The 14,158-nt window shown below is 43.7% G+C and overlaps 1 protein-coding gene across 1 annotated transcript in view; it reads left to right on the top strand.

Annotated features, from left to right (window-relative positions):
- The first annotated feature begins 2,152 nt into the window (after positions 1–2,152).
- Positions 2,153–14,158, top strand: part of LOC143941041 (phospholipid-transporting ATPase IC-like) — a 150,200-nt gene continuing 138,194 nt past the window's right edge. The window contains 1 exon segment of the mRNA XM_077462950.1: positions 2,153–2,516. The gene's annotated coding sequence lies outside the window, so the exon portion shown is untranslated.

A 14,158-nucleotide genomic window follows, 5' to 3' on the forward strand; every position in this document is an offset into this window, starting at 1 on the left:
TGTACTGTGCCATATTGAAGCAGAGCATGGACCCCTCCCTACGGAGTCTGGGCCACAGGGCAGTATTTCAGCATGGCAACAACCCCAAACACACCTCCAAGATAACCATTGCCTTGCTAAAGAAGTTGAGGGTAAAGGTGATGGACTGGCCAAGCATGTCTCCAGACCTAAACCCTATTGAGCATCTGTGGGGCATCCTCAAACCAAAGGTGGAGGAGCGCAAGGTCTCTAACATCCACCAGCTCTGTGATGTCATCATGGAGGAGTGGAAGAGGACTCCAGTGGCAACCTGTGAAGCTCTGGTGAACTCCATGCCCAAGAGGGTTAAGGCAGTGCTGGAAAATAATGGTGACCACACAAACTATTGACACTTTTGGCCCAATATTGACATTTTCACTTAGGGGTGTACTGTTGAGTTATTTTGAAGGGACAACAAATTTACACAAGCTGTACATATTATACAAGCTGTACACTCACTACTTTACATTGTAGCAAAGTGTCATTTCTTCAGTGCTGTCACATGAAAAGATATAATAAAATATTTACAAAAATGTGAGGTGTGTACTCACTTTTGTGGGATACTGTATTCTGGGAACTCAGTGTACTCTCCTCCAAGGATCAGACTTGTTCTGACACGCCTCCGCTGCACAGCCATTCACTGGGAAGCTCAGTGTACTGCTGCTTCTCTTCCCCCAGCTATTATCCAGCTGAGAATAGAGGGAATGTGTTCACTTATATAAAAGGAAAAAAAAGTATTTAGAATGTTTTTTTTTATATCTATACAAAAATGTTTTTCCTTTCATTTACCTTTTAAACTGAATGGTTTGTTTTACAAGGTGATCGTTTACTTTAAATTAAGTCCACCCTAACACTAAAATCCCTGCATCTACAGACATCCACAATCTAACACTAACCAATCGAACCGTTTAAAGAAGAAATCAGTATACATACCTTTTTTAAAGCTGAACTGACCCAATCCTATGCTGAGTTGTCAGCTGCGGCTTCGCTGTGGAGGCGTGTCCAGAGGACACAGCCAACAATGGAAACCCCATAGTAAGTCTAAGGGTGACGTCACTCCCCATTCATTTCACAGCCAGTGTCACATTCGGCTACCCATCACATTTTGCTATCCACTGGAGTGCACATGTGCGACGCCGCCATATGCGTTCCAACAGAGTGTTCCTCGCAGGCTCGCCATGCTTTGGGCGTGGCCTCGCTTCGCTCTGCATAAATATAATCAATCAATCTCTACGTCCACTTGGATGGTGGGGCTTGAACTTAGACTCAGGGGTGGAACCCATACAGAGGCGGCGCACATGTGCAGTCCAGTGGGTAGCCAAATGTGATAGGTCGCCATATGTGACAAAACACTGGCTATATCCTCTGCAGAGCTTCCTCTGCATGCTCCACATTCAGAGCCCGCCAGGAAGTCGGCGCAACGCTGGGCTAATCACATTCAGTGGGACATTGCCCCGATGCGTGGCTGCAGAGATCGGGCAACGTCTAACTGTCTGTGATTAGCACAGTGCTGCGCCGACTTCCTGGTGGGCTCTGCACGTGGAGCACGCGAACACGCTTGAGATCATCCCTACTTGCAGCGCGGGGGGGTGGCCCACTGCAAGGGTTAAATATTTTAGTGTGCCTGGACTTGGGCTTTACCTCTTCTATCCAAAACTAAAAAAATTGGCGCCATATGTATTTGGCCTGTTTACATTTTTTTTCGTTGCGTCAGTGCATACGTTACCGCGATGTGGAGCGTTCATCTTGAACGAACTAAGGCAACGCGCATATGTGTTGCAGCATGCTACAATGTAACATAGTAAGTTGCGGTTAAAATTATGTAGCATATCCTATTTTTTTTTGGGGCTGAGGTTAATGTGCCATGCAGATAAATGCAGAACATAACGCACATTTACGCACCGCAAAAAATGTAATTGGGCTCCTAGTTTTTTGGGTCACCTTGGGTTGTCCTAATCTCATTGGTCACCTTGTTGCCATTATCAGAGCCTTTGCAAATCTGAGCCAGGAAGGTGGCAAGGGGCCCCACCCAGCACACCCAGGGGCCCCACATTCACACACCTGGCGTGTACATACTATTGATTCACAGGCAGCCGACATTTGCCTACAATACTTATTCATCTCCTTTTATTTGACTGAGTAACCTGAGCACATTCAAATACCAGGAGGAAGAGGAGGGGGAGGCTGTGCAGGAGGAGGAGGAAGAAGAAGAAGGTAATTACCATCACTAAAGCCCCCGGTCGGTCCCTGCCCTTACCTGAGGTCACGTGACCCCCCCCCTGCTTGCCGCAGCCAGTCCCCCCTCCAGGTGAGACGTCTCCGGGCCGGCAGCGGAGACACACAGAAAAGTTGTCAGACGGGTTGGTCGGGTGTGACTCGGCGGGGAGGGAGGGAAGGAGCCATTGTGAGCATGGACTGACAGAGCCCAGCTGGGATTGACGACTGGATCGGAACCGCCAGAGAAAGCGATCGGCTGGAGAGAAGCGGGGCTCAGCCAGGTAAGGTGGGTGGGGGGGAACCCTCCGCGGTACACTGAGCTATGTGTCCTCCTGATGGAGAGATCCCACCTGGAGAGGAGCTCAGGATCGGGGTATGTTCTGAGCTGGTGGAAGCAAAGTCCTGGTCTGGGGAAGGCTGAAGGACATAGTGGGGTTCCTGGGTAGGTTCTGATCTAGTGGTGGAAGAAGGCAGAGGTTATGAGTTGCCTGATGTTTGGGGACTTTCTGATCTGGTGGATAAGGCAAGAGTTCTAATCTGGTGGGAGCAAAGCCCAGATCTGATGAAGGCTGGAGTAGGTGGTGGAGGCTTGGTTATGTTTTGATCTAATGTAGACAGGCAAAAGGTTTTGATCTGGTGGAAGATAGGCTAAGGTCATGAGCTGGCTTAGGTTTGGGGACTTTTGCAGCTGGTGGGGTATGGCAAGAGCTCTGATCTGGTTGAGGTTATATAGTTAGGTTGAAAAAAGACACAAGTCCATCTAGTTCAGCCATATAAATAAAAAATATCATACACCCCCATATACCAAATCCTAAACCCACAGTTGATCCAGACCAAGGCGAAAAAACCCCCCAGAAAAGTAGGAGGTTGGGGAATATGCTGAACATTTTTATAAAGCAGTGTCTTGGTTTTGAGGCTTGAGGATATGGTAGAGATCCTGGGTAGGTTCTGATTTGGTGTAGACAGGCAGAAGTTCTGTTTTGGTGGAAGAAGGCAAGTGTTCTCAAGCCTGGTATACATGATGAGATTATTAGACGAATGATCGTCCATGTTTTGCATGCTAATCTCAGATCGAATCTGATGAATTTGCTAAAGTCACGAAAATTTGGCAGAATAAAATTTTGGAAGTGATGTCATGTGTTGTAATGCATTTTTGGAACGACAGATGTACTGATTACACACAAATCGAACTATCTAGCGTTGTACAATTTTTTTTTTTCCGTAAATGTCCGATCAAATAATATCGGATGAGCTGTGCTGATCAGCTATGTACTAATGATCAGATTATCGTACGGTCGCTCCAAAGTCTGTATTTTGCGGACGATTTTCCGATCGAGTGTACCGGGCATGAGCTGGTGGATAAGGCAAAAGTCTTGATCTGGTGAGGTTTGGATGTTCTGATCTGGTGGAAGGCTTGAAGCAAAGCCCTGGTCTGGTGGAGGCTTGGGTATTTTCTGATTTAATTTAGACAGGCAAAAGGTTCTTATCTGGTAGAAAAAGGCCAAGGTTCTGATCTGGTGGAAGAAGGCCAAGGTTATGGCTGGCTGAGGTTTGAGGATTTTCTGAGCTGGTGGAGGTTTTGAGAGGATGGGAACATCTGGGGAGAAAGGCAAGTGTTTTCAGCTGGCTGAGGTTTGGGGACTTTCTGAGCTGGTGCGGTATGGCAACAGTTCTGATCTGGTGGAGGCTTGGGTAGGTTCTGGTCTAGCTGAAACAGATGGATTCTGATCTAAATGATGCTTAAAATTTTTTTGGTATGGCTGAGACAGGCAAAAATTTTGATCTTGTGGAAAAAAGGCAAGGGTTCTCAGCTGGCTGAGGTATGGGGACTTACTAAGCTGATGGAGTAAGGCAATAGTTTTGATCTGGTCAAGGTTTGGGAGGTTGGGATGCTCTGATCTGGGGAAGAAAGGCCAAGGTCCTGATAAAGCTGAGACAGGGATATGTTCTGATCTGGAGTTGGTACGATTGTGGTCTGATATGGCTGAGACAGGCAAAGGTTATGACTTAATTTAATAAGAAAAGGGTTCTCAGCCGGATTAGGTTTTTGGACTTCCTGAGCTGGTGCTGGAATGCAAGGGTTCTGATTTAGTCAAGGTTTGGGATGTTGGAGACATTCTGATCTGGTGAAGGCATGGGTAAGTTCTGGATTTGCTTAGCCAGGCTGAAGTTTTATTTGTGTATGTTTTGTTTTTATTTTTTTTGTGGGCGGTCTGGTCTGAGATGGCACAGGCGCTAGGTGATGTCCTAAGCCAGTGATGGTGAACCTTGGCACCCCAGATGTTTTGGAACTACATTTCCCATGATGCTCTGGCACTCTGCAGTGTAGTGGATCATCATGGGAAATGTAGTTCCAAAACATCTGGGGTGCCAAGGTTCGCCATCACTGTCCTAAGCTGACAGAGGTGTTGTGTGGCATCTTGAGCTGGCGAAGGCAAGGATTTCTACTGATTTGTCTTTGGGCTTCAACCGCTCAGTCTGACTGAGAGCTGTCACTGGTCCCTAATAAAGGGGACCTTGCATGGTTCTGTAACAGTATACCCTTCTACGATGACCACAATAAAGCTCCCTTAAATTTTGCTGTAATATGTAGTGTTTGGTGTGCAGCCAAAATACTATTGTGAGCTCTGGCTTCTGATCCAGCTTGAGTTTTGCTGCGCTCCCCACTGTGCACTGATCATAATCTGAGAGGTATTTCTCTCCTGACTTGAACTATTGGTGGATATAAGACATCACTCTGTAGAGATTTCACAGTATTGTTGATTTACATAAGGAAGGTCATACGAATCTGCAGGAAAGAGAGTACTTGGGCACCATTCACATCTAAGGGTAGCGGGAACTTGCGTTCCTGCGTTGTGTGTGTTTTTTTTTTGTGTGTTTCTACTCTTTGCACATAGGGCAGCCCATTCACTTGAATGGGCTGCCCTACACACAAGTGCCCCAAAGGAGCGCTAAACCTTTTTTGGCATGGAGCGTGGCGTTTTTTTTTTATACTGAGCATTTTAGTGCATTTACCATGTGGCAAACGCACATCTGCGGCCAATGCTTAGAGTGCCGATAACCATGAATAGCACATGTGATGGTGCATTTGTGACACCTTTCCAAAATGTGCAGCAAAGCACACATTTTCTGTGCGGTTTTGTCATGCTTTCCGAGACGCGCTGATGTGTACCGGGCCTGCGGCAGGTGTTTCCAGACAGCCCAATCTGTGTTGCTGAAATAGTTCAGTTATTTTACGTTTAAACTGGCAAAATACACAAATAAAATGCATGTATAGAAACCGTTTTACCTGCCAAAGGATTTGTATTTCTGTCCATCCAGTTCTGAAGTTTTTCAAAGCCCAGTCAGTGATTGGACGGTGAATGAGCAGAAGCAGACTGATGAGGTCATCTTTTTGATGACTATTTCTGGATTCACATGTAAAAACAGGACACCTGAATGGCCACCTAGTGACATTTTCTTAGTTACTCTAGTTGTGTTTTAATAATCGATGCAATTAATTGTAACCCATAATGCCTTTATTTTTTTTATATCTAAAAAAAGATTTAATTATTATGCACATTTGTTTCTCTTCCAAAGATGATTCAGCAATCTCCTTCCATACACATGTGCCTTTCCTGCACCTGGAAACCTTGTTTCAATGTGATCTGACACATTTGTATACATTCTGTAAAGCAAGTTGTGTGGGTTTATGTAATGATTGTGCCGAGATTTGTGTTTGAGTAATGACCGCACATCCGATGTACACTCACAGGCCACTGTATTAGGTACACCTTTCTAGGACCGGGTTGGACCCCCTTTTGCCTTCAGAACTGCCTTCATTCTTCATGGCATAGATTCAACAAGGTGTTGGAAACATTTCTCAGAGATTTTGGTCCATAGTGACATGATGGCATCACACAGTTGCAGATTTTTCAGCTGCACATCCATGATGCCAATCTCCCATTCCACCACATCCCAAAGGTGCTTTATTAGATGGAGATCTGGTGACTGTGGAGGCCATTGGAGTCCAGTGATTAGATGATTGGAGCTTTATGACATGGTGCATTATCCTGCTGGAAGGAGCCATCAGAAGATGGGTACACTGTAGTCAAAAGGAATGGACATGGTCAGCAACAATACTTGGGTAGACCGTGGCATTTAAATGATACTCAATTGGTACTAAGGGGCCCAAAGTGTGCCAAGAAAAATATCCCCCCACACCATCAGCTTGAACCATTGATACAAGGCAGGATGGATCCATGCCTTCACGTTTACACCAAATTCTGCCCCTACCATCACAGAAAAAAAAAAAAAATATATATATATATATATATATATATATATATATTATTCACTGTTTCTGATTAAAATTTTCGTGTTTGATTAATCAAATAATTTTTATTGACTACCGTATATACTCGAGTATAAGCCGAGATTTTCAGCCTCTTTTTTTTTTTTTTTTTTTTTTTTTTTTTAGGCTGAAAGTGCCCCCTCGGCTTATACTCGAGTCACCGCCGTCTGTCTACCCGATCAGCGTGTCGAGCAGACAGACGGCGGCCATTCAACTATTCAAAAGCCGCGCCTCCCTGTCTGTGATAGGCGGAACACTCAATTTCCCAGCAGTCAGTGGTCCGCCTATCACGGACATCCGCTCATCCTCATACTACGGACGAGGATGAGAGGATGTCCGTGATAGGCGGAACACAGACTGCTGGGAAATTGAGCGTTCCGCCTATCGCAGACGGAGGTGCGGCTTTTGAACAGTGGAATGGCCGCCGTCTGTCAGACGAGAAGAGGTGCGGCGATCCTGGCATGGCCGCCGTATGTGCAGAAGCACACAGGGATGGGCGGACACACAGGGATGGGCGGACACACAGGGATGGGCGGACACACAGGGATGGGCGGACACACAGGGATGGGCGGACACACAGGGATGGGCGGACACACAGGGATGGGCGGACACACAGGGATGGACAGGCATGTCTCACCCTCGGCTTATACACGAGTCAATAAGTTTTCCCATTTTTGTGGTAAATTAGGTGCCTCGGCTTATATTCGGATCGACCTATACTCGAGTATATACGGTAATAATAATATAATTAGATTAACTGACTAATAATAATATAATTCGATTAATTATAACGCACATACAGATCCAACTACTTTTAGCTGATCTCCTTGCATTGCAGCTTTGCATTAGTCAGTGGTAAATGTGGTATACACTATATACAATCACCCGACACTAGTTAGTTTCCACAATCCATGACTTAACTTCACAGTTCACACAAATACGTTTTAAATTCAAACTGTAGCACTGACGTAAGCCTTTTTTAAAAAATTTTTAAATTTTTTTTTTCTCCACAGTAGCGTGACAATCCCTCCACCTCCGGTCTAACTAATCACTCTCACCTTATGGCATGGACCCCTGTGCAAACAGGTGGTCATGTAAGTGGGTATCAAAATGGTTAACACGGACCATAAACTTCTCTCACGTCTCCTTAGATCTCAGCAAGGACGCCAGGTCATGGGTAGAAAGAAAAGATCTAAGTACTCACCACTTAAATATAAGATAACATTTTTGTATTCAAACATAAACTACTCACATAAAGATGATAAAAACACAGCATGTAAAGCCAACAATCGTGTTAGTTCTGTAGGGCAGCAGCGGGTGACGTCATGCGTAGCTCCTCCCTGTACATGTTGCATTCAATCAGAACTTTGACATCACCAGACCCCTTCCCTTCGTTGGCAGACAGAGACACTTGGGGAAGGGGGGAGGAGTCTGGTGACGTCCATGTCCGTGATGTCACCGGAACTCCCCGAAGACCCAGAAGCCGACGGAGAGGTGAGTATTTTGATCGATCAAAAGAAATGAACGATTGATCGAGGGAATATATGTGTGTGTGTATGTATATTAGGTGTAGTGCCCTCGACATAAGGGTAGGTGTGATATTGTGCAATTGGTGGTGTAGGATCTAGTGTAGGTAAATTTTTAGCCAGGCCTGGTTGTTTTGATTCTGGGTTGGAAGTGTTTAGAATACACCTGCTGGTACACATACCTGATGGTGAACTGGACCAGGAGGAGAGGATGGGCTGAAACCTGAATGGTAGTTTATGTGGGAGTCCTGACCAATCATTAATTTGTGTGGTCGAAAGGAGGTCTCCTATATAAACGAAGGTCACATGCTTCTAAGGGGGGAGGGGCCAGAGGGTCTGAGCACGGACAGAGGGCCTGGGTGCTCGGGAGAGTAAAGAAAGAAGTCAAGGAGGGCTTCAGGAGGTTCAGGCCGGACGCCTGGAGTGCAGTGGAGTCAGTATGTAGTGCTGGGAGAGAGACGGACATTCGCACGCGGGGATGTGCCAGGGGAGTGAGGAGGAAGCAGGAGTAAAGCGGAAGAAGAGAACTGGGTGATCGGCTTTCTGTGAGTGAAATATGGACTTTTGATTGGGAGAGAACAGGTCAGTATGCTGTGCATAGGGAACAATAGAGTAAAGCATGTGGGAGTGCATGAGCATCATAGGAAATGTAGTTCCAAAACATCTGCAGTGCCAAAGTTCACCATCACTGCTCTAAGGCCTGGTTCACACCTAATGCAGGTTGCAGTTTGCATTTTTCGATACAGGTTTTTGAGCCAATAAAGTTTTTATGGAACCAAACGCCAGAAAAAAAGTCCCTGGTCCTGTCCATAAAATGCATAGATGTGAACTACATTCATAGGAAACCAAGTTAAATGGACTGTAGTGTGTTTCTGCAAAACTGAAAATGCACTAAAAATGCATAGGTGTGGACCAGGCCTTAGGCCTCATTCACACCTAGGCATTTTTAGTGCATTTTGCAGATTTGCACTACGGAACGTGTTCTATATGAAACCATGGTAAATGCACTGTAGTGCAAATCTACAAAAAAAACACTAAAAATGCATCGCTATGTATGTGCAGCAGTCATGGACAACTAATCGAGCTAACACAAAACACCTGTGTTTGCCCAGTCCTACGCTTGAAAATTATCCTTATGCTGGCCATACACTATACGAAAAATTGGCCAAAATTAGGTTATTTGGCCAGTTGTTTTTTTTTTATTTTTTTTGCCAGTTAGTGGGCACAATTGAAAATTGTTTGGATGTTTTTGGGCTGAAAAAACAAAGGACAAGTTTGGAAATTTTCTGCCAAAAGATAACTTAAAATGTTAATGTGTTTGCACTAGGTATATGTGAACAAAACAAACAAAAAATGTATACATTTATTACTGAATGATTTATAGGTCAATACTATCGTTTGCTCTCACGGCCGAATTTTCGTTCTTTGAAAATGGGTTTGGCCGATTTTATTTATTTATTTTTTATAGATTTTTTTTCATATAGTGTATGCCCAATACACAATGTTGAGGATATTGGACAAATGCTCATCCTGTGTGTGTGTGTGTGTGTGTGTGTGTGTGTGTGTGTGTTTTATTTATTTTTGCATGCTGGTCTAGGTAGGTTACTAAAATTAGAAAATTTCTCACACAACTTCAGAAGTTATGTATTCTTTCGTGGTATTGGTCACACGTGTGTTATGTGAGGGTTTTTTTTTCCCCCTACTATACTAATTACACAAAAAAATGTTTGTTCTGTTATGGTACGAGGAAAAAATATAATGCTCGTTCCTCCCGGATGTTTTCAGATGAACTGTCGTGATAGGCTTTCGAAAGCTGTGTACGAACAATCGGATTATCAGACAATTTCTCTGAAAGTGGTATTTTTTGCCTGCTTATCCCATCCTGTGTACGAAGCATAGACAAAGATAGGCTGATTGCGACACTGCATAGAACCCAATCGGCTTCCTGTGTGTGTGTGTGTGTGTGTGTGTGTGTGTGTGTGTGTGTGTTTTTTTTATTTTTTATTTTTTGTAGAAAAATGCAGGTAAACAAGCTCTAATTGCTACGAATGTTTTTGCACCCAGCGGGTATTCCTGCACTCAACTTTCTTAAAAATCAAAACTTGGGTTGGACTGTTTGGGGCTTCTAGAACAAGGTGTGTGTGTGGGGTGTGTTTTTTTTTTTTTTTTTTTTTTTTTTTTTTTTTTTAATGCCTGATGATGGCACATCCTTATACCGTCCTGTGCCCGTGTTCCCACATGAGCCTCACCAGACTGCACTGTCCTCTAAAGCCCCATTCTGTCAGCAATAGCCCTTTAGGGTGGCTCCTGCTTGAATGATCATTGTGACTGCCAGCTATAGTAAACATTTGAGCCCTTACACCAGGGATATGCAATTAGCGGACCTCCAGCTGTTGCAGAACTACAAGTTCTATCATGCCTCTGCCTCTGGGTGTCATGCTTGTGGCCGTCAGTCTTGCTATGCCTCATGGGACTTGTAGTTCTGCAACAGCTGGAGGTCCGCTAATTGCATATCCCTGCCTTACACTAATTCAAAAAGGGCCGACCATAGATGGATCAAAATTTTTGGCCAGTTCAGCAGGGATCAGCTTAATTTCAATCCATCTATGGGCAGTCTGGTTGCACTGCAGTTGATCCATCAATCAAATTCAGTACTGTGTGTGTCAACATTGACTGTCGAAATTTCTATTCTGTTCTTTCTTTTTCTATTATAGTCAATTCGAATTTCTGAAAACTATTTCTATTTTATTCTATTCAAACGTATTCTATTGGAAATGCGAATTTCAGACATTTCAGGTTATATTCTTTCTAGAGATGCACTGAAATTTTGGCCGCCAAAACCGTACAGCTGAAAATGGTGTTAAAGGCATTTGGCTGATAAGAGAAAAAGTTGTTGATAATGGCACAGAAAAAACGCACAAGATTTTACCGCAATTTTACTGTGCTTAAGGTGTGTTTTGTTTGTTTTTGCTTAATATGTCGTGATTAAAAAAAGCGCATCAAAAATGTAACATGGGTGCGTTTAATGATGGGTTCTTGCTGTGTTGTGTGTGTGTGTGTGTGTGTGTGTGTGTGTGTGTGTGTGTGTGTGTGTGTGGTACTTTATTTTTTTTATTATTTATTTTAACAAAAATGCAGCAAGCAGGATTTTAAATGCCACACCGGAAGCGCAACAGACCAGTGTGAAGAAATGCATAGAATTGAAAGGGATACGTGTGTTTTTTTTTTTTTTTTTTTTTTTTTTTTTTTTCATGCTTTCCTTGCACTTAAGTTCCAATAATAGCTGACGATAAATTCATATTTAACCACTTGGGATCCGCGCTATTGCCAAATGACGGCATTAGCGCGGACCTACATTTCCAGGACTACGTCTATTGACGTCGTCCCGTGTACGAGCAGCCTGCGCGCCCCCTGTGATCGGCGAGTCCATGAGACTCGCCTAATCACCGATCCGTGCAAGGGGTCGATCCCGACCCCTTATCACGTGATCAGCTGTCAGCCAATGACAGCTGATCATGTGATAGAACGGAGCCGGTAATTGGCTATTATTCCTCCTCGCGCTGACAGCGCGAGGAGAAAAAAAAAAGCCGATCACCGGCGGCCGTGATCGGGACATCAGTCCCGATCACGGCCAGCAATACAAGGGACCACCTGCCAGTGCCCACCTGCCTCCCGCAGTGCCATCCTGAATAAAACTAAGTGCCCCCCGTCAGTGCCCATAGTGCCCACAGTGCCACCCACAGTGCCCACAATCTGCCTCAAAGGTGCCGCCCAGCAGTGCCGCCTATCAGTGCCACCTATCAGTGCCCAGCAGTGCCACCTATCAGAGCCACCTATCAGTGCCCATCAGTCCCATCTATCAGAGCCACCTATCAGTGCCCATCAGTCCCATCTATCTGTGGTACCTATCAGTGCCCATCCGTGCCACCCATCCGTGCCATCTTATCTGTGCCCATCTTTGCCCATCAGTGCCACCTTATCTGTGCCCATCGGTGCCGCCTTATCTGTGCCTATTAGTGCCGCCTTAACTATGCCTATCAGTGCCCACCAATGCAGCCCATCAGTGCCGCCTAATCAGCGCACTTCAATGAAGGAGAAAAATGACCCGTTTGCAAAATTTTATAACAAACTATTAAAACATGATTTTTTTTTTTTTGTTTAGCAAAAAATAAAACTCCGAGCTGTAACTAAATACCACCAAAAGAAAGCTCTATTTGTGGGAAAAAAATGATAAAAATTTCATTTGGGTACAGTGTTGTATGCCCGCGCAATTGTCATTCAAAGTGCATCAGCGCTGAAAGCTGAAAATTGGTCTGGGACTGAGGGGGGTTTAAGTGCCCAGTAAGCAAGTGGTTAAATTTACGGTATTATTTAAAAAGACAAATATACAGTTCTATATATATATATATATATATATATATATATATAAAAAAAAAATTTAAACTGTCATTTTTGGTTTTTGACCAAGTGCATCCTGCACTGTCACCAAAATTTCCATGAGGTGTACTTCTTCTAATTCTTTCTATTCCAATCCTTTATTTTCTATTCTAGTCTATTATATTCTGTTCTGTTCTTTTTATTTTCTATTCTTTTTTTGTTTAACAAAAAAAAGTGTCCTGTTTTTTTATTTACAAAATAGATAAAAAACAAAAATAAACAAAATATATATATATTGTTTAAGTTTTTTATCTATTTTGTAAATAAAAAAAACAGGACACTTTTTTTTTGTTAAACAAAAAAGGAATAGAAAATAAAAAGAACAGAACAAAATATAATAGACTAGAATAGAAAATATATATATATCCAACATTTTTTACAACAATCTTCCTGATATTTCTTCTCCCACTTGACTCGCTTCACTTCCCCCATCACCTTAGTTGTATTCCTTCTCCCTCTTATTTTCTATTCTATTTTATTCCCTTCGGGAGTTCAAATACAAATTTCACTTGAAGTTTTGATTTGTTATTTCTGATTCACTACCATTGTAATTTTTTGAATACATTTAAATTTCAGAATAATTTAAAAATTTGTCCGCATTTCAATTCGGTGCGAAACGACCCACACATGTCTAAAAACAGACCCTATGGGCTGCTGCTTAGCAGATTCAGAGCTTACCTGTAGATCTCAGCAATGTGAAAGTAGCAGCGCAGGAGCAGAACGACCTCAATCTTCAGTCATTCTGTGCCGCTCTCAGGGAGATGTAAACATTGATGTGCAATCAGCAGCAGCCACGCAGGCACAAAATGTACAAATCTATATAAAGTAAAATCTCTACGCGTACCAACTTAAAGTGATAAAGTCTTGTTTAAAAAAATAAAATAAACCTGTTATACTTACCTGCTCTGTCCAGAGGTTTTGCATAGAGCAGCCCCAATCCTCCTCTTCTCAGGTCCCTCGCCAGCGCTCCTTGCTTGCCTAGGTTTGAATTGGCCCGGGCTGCGGTAACAATGTCCCGCCTCCTATGATCACATCACACTGACTCAATGTCCCAGGATTGGATCAGTGTGCCGTCTATCACAGGAGGCGGGACATTGTCACTGCGGCCCAGGCAATTCAAACCTAGCTCTGTGACACATGGAGATTGTGGCTTTGTGAGAGAGGGGAGGATTCTGAGCCCCAAGGATGACACACCTGAAATGGACAGGTCCATTTCCGCCCCCTTTTTTGCTCCATTATTGGCACTTTTTCTCTTTCGGCCCCATTCGATATGTTTTGGGGGGTGAAATTTTGGTGCAACACACACACATCAGCTGGGGGAATGTAAACGGCAGCCACTGGTCTTCCCAGCAAATGGCTGTGCAGGGGGGGAGGGGCTTTGTAGCACAGGTCTGATCATTAGAGAACTTTTTGAAATTTTCCCAGTGTTATGCTTTAAATCCCTTTTTTATACTCTCCTTTTTTTGTTTGTTTTTGCAGATGTGCATGAACACCTTTTTAAATGTTGCTTTAGTTTGTCTTGTATATAAAAAAAAAAACACACACAATCTTTAAAGCCGGTTCACACAGGGGCGACTCGTCAGGCGACTTAGCCGCCTGACAAGTCGCGTCCCGCTCTGTGCAATGG

The sequence above is a fragment of the Lithobates pipiens genome, unplaced genomic scaffold (genome assembly GCF_037356315.1).
Source record: "Lithobates pipiens isolate NorthernLeopardFrog02 unplaced genomic scaffold, aLitPip1_a1.2 Scaffold_3, whole genome shotgun sequence".
Lineage (NCBI taxonomy): Eukaryota > Metazoa > Chordata > Amphibia > Anura > Ranidae > Lithobates > Lithobates pipiens.